The 3,503-nt window shown below is 38.3% G+C and overlaps 1 protein-coding gene across 2 annotated transcripts in view; it reads right to left on the bottom strand.

Annotated features, from left to right (window-relative positions):
* LOC126867474 (zinc finger protein 628-like) overlaps positions 1 to 3,503 on the bottom strand; it is a 120,285-nt gene that overhangs the window by 24,038 nt on the left and 92,744 nt on the right. The window lies entirely within an intron of this gene.

The following is a 3,503-nucleotide window of genomic DNA, read 5'->3' as shown; positions in this document are numbered from 1 at the left end:
CTGAAATGATCGTGGTCTGTTAGATGGAATTCGGCTAGGGTTGATTCGTGTATATAGCGATGTGGATGTGAGATGTTTTTCTTAGGATTGCTGGATCAAAGGACGAAGATAGATTTTAGGAGTTGAATGACGAAGCGTTTTTATGGACTGTGGATAGCAGAAGTTCGTTAAGACGACAGTTTGTAGAAACAATGAGTCGATTTTCAATTGATATCGTTCCTGTTCTATGAACGATCTATGAGATCTTGGATTTAAGCTATTCGATTTTATTTAATTTTATGCTACTTTATATATATTCTATATTTTACGCGACAAAGAACACCGGTAGTCTTTATGATCTAAGATATAGGATAGAAATAAAAATTAAATAACCTAATTCGAATCTAATTTAAATTATCGTGGTCATCTATGAATCTATACATTACCAGGTCAGGGTTACGATTCTGATTCAAGCATATGATTCGTATAAAACCATATTGATCGTGCTTGTTCTATCTTTTATTTTAATTATATATTCTGAATAACAATCGGTGATAAGCGTGTAACTGTAATGAATACGTATATATGTATAAAAATCGAGATGCAAACTGAAATTTAGATAGAAATGTAGAAAGGCATGCAGTATTAATATGTATTATAAGAATAGATAAAAGATTATCTTCAAAATAGGGCAAACTTACCAATATCATTTCTGTATATTTAGTACGTGAGTTATTCCTTCGTTTCATCGCCTCTGACACAGACACCCAAGTAATAGTATAATATGTACATCTTAATGTTTGTTAAATACGTTGAAATGAAATATAGAAATAATAGGAAATGAAGGATAATCAGTGTGTACTTCTAGTTAACTCCTCGCCAAACGATTACCTTACTATTTATTCATTTGATAATTTTGATTCTTAAACTGCATTATAAATTTCATAGAAAATATTACGCGAGGCAAGGAGTTAAACAACGACGAATGTTAGAAAACGAAAATCGAAAGCAAACGACCGCAAGGAGGAAAACATCAAAAAGGAGCAAGCGATAAGAAGCTATTCTACGACCAAAGAAACGGGCAGGTGTGAATTATCCCCAGAAAAAAAGACATCAAGGTTCAATGACCTATTGTTAACACAAACAGTTTGCAGCTTTTATTTCACAAATCGTTAATTTACAACTATGATATGCATTCGTTCGCCTAAGAACCGAAACAAAACGTCATTTTACACGAAACAAGGCGTAGTACCCATAATGATCAAGAACGCGTGTCAACGTGGTGAAGTTAGTTACGGACAAGTCTTTCTCTCCGATTTCATTTCCTCAAACGTCGAGAGATCCTGGTAATTATAATCGTGTTATACACGTGTACAACCTGTCGCCTCGAACATCGCTTTTTCTCTTTTCTTATTTTTTCCTTTTTTCTTCTTTCGCCACGCTGTCATAAACATCTTAAACCATTACACGCATATTTCCTTCGTGTTGAAACACGCACAAGCTGCGACCGACAAGTTCCATCGGAAGCGAATCTCGGTTAAAATTAACCAAGTTCCATCCGACGGGTACTAAATGCCTTAACCGTCGATTCACGCAAAAACGAAACGTTCCCCGTCTGTTTTCTATTCGCACGAAAATTTTCGCTATTAACAGCTCAAAATTATAAACGTTTCATTCGCGCGTCTTATATTCCAAAAAAAAAAAAAAAACTCGTCGTTTTCTATTTTATCATCGGAATCGCAGCTCGAACGCGTCTTCGAGCAACCGATGGACATTGTGTGTTCTCGTGAGCGGCGTATGATCCCTATGTGCACGAGAGCTTTCTTTCTTTAGCGATTTTCTGTGTGTACACATGTGTGTTGTACGTTTCTTTTCGTTCTCTTTCTCGTTTCTACTCATTTATATCGATCCTCCTCGCTCGCTCGAGGAGCCATCTAAAAACTTTCGAACAACGCGTAGAGATTACGTTTCTCACCTTCGCTATGCTTCCTTCTCTTCCTTTTGCCTTTTAACATCCGGAGACGATAGAACGGCGGGAATCGCGAGTACAACGAACGCCAGAAAGACGCATAAGCTTTCGGAGCACCATTTCTATTTTTCTTTTCCATTTCTTCTTCTTTCGTGTTCCCTTTATTTATCTCTATCCTCTGGCTGCTTCCCATCGTCGAGATATCCCGAAGATTTTCTACGAGATATTACGGTCGATCGAGACAACGAACGATGTACATGGGGCGGTCGTGTCGCGTCCGTTTGATCGTTGCGTCGATCGAACCGTTGCCTCGAGACGACCGCCAGCAGAGGAGCGAAATGCGAAAACGAGACGCGTCGATTCGTTCGCGCTACCTGTTCCTTGTCTACGAACGTAGCGATGATCGTGCCCCGATAATTCATGTACGTGTCCTATCGCGGCGCATAATATCTAAGATCAGCAAGGTCGCGCTAGAGTGTTTCTAGGCACATCACGCGATACTTTGTCTGCGTACTGGCTGGTACTCAACTTATGGAACGAGTATGACGGATACTGTATTGAAAAATACGAAATTGATTGTAAAATCGCTCGCGATAGTTGCTTGCAATGGTCGATTCCAATTACAGCATGAATATCGCTTTCTAACTCCTTGTCTTACGATTTTTCTACTTTTTTCTTTACGTCCTATTTATATTTCGAATGAAAAATTCGAAACTGATGGATAAGAAAGAACAGAATTACGACCAAGTCTTTATACAAGTAATTTTGGAATTAGCTTTTCTTTCTTTCGCAGTGACGACTATTATTTATCGTTACTTATTTTACTCTAAAACGCATTACTTAATTAAATTCTCAAAAAAAGAAAAAGGAAAAAACACAATAAGATAGATGTAATAGACACAATGAATCTTACTGGTCACGCAAGAAGGAATTTAATAAAAATTTCGATGCAACATCAGCTCCTCGTTCTGCATAAACGCGATTTAGCGGTATCAAACAATAACATTAAAATTAACACGTCGACTGTCGTAAATCGAATAAAACGAACAATCGTATCTGTAAAATTTTCGATACGCTTAACGTGCCTGTAACAACGTAAAGCACTAAATGCGGCATAAAGCGCTCGAACAATTTCATTTTTTAAAAGGTTACGTATTATATATGCGTATTACAATGAATCTCTGTGAAACAAGCGAAAGCACTTCACTCGCTATGGGTGAACGCATAAACTTTGCCCGGAGCTGCAGTCAACGTGTTACTTATCGTAGAAACTTCCGTACATATATCGAACGTTATACGATAGCACCGAAGTTAAGCATTAAGAAGCAATTTCATCCGATTCACGTGAAAATTGTGTTCGTATCGCGACGACTACGTATTATTTCATAATGGAGATTCCGTTGTTGGGGAATCCGACTTTTACGTCACAGAGGCACGCGGATAAAATTTTAATCGCGCAGGATGGGGCGAAGATTACTCGTTCGAACATTGACGTACACCGTACGTGACACAGCTCGTGTGCTTTTCACGTCTCGAGAAACGTTCACGCGGAAAA

This window comes from Bombus huntii, chromosome 7 (assembly GCF_024542735.1).
Source record: "Bombus huntii isolate Logan2020A chromosome 7, iyBomHunt1.1, whole genome shotgun sequence".
Classification (NCBI taxonomy): domain Eukaryota; kingdom Metazoa; phylum Arthropoda; class Insecta; order Hymenoptera; family Apidae; genus Bombus; species Bombus huntii.
This window is presented reverse-complemented; position numbering and strand designations above follow the sequence as displayed.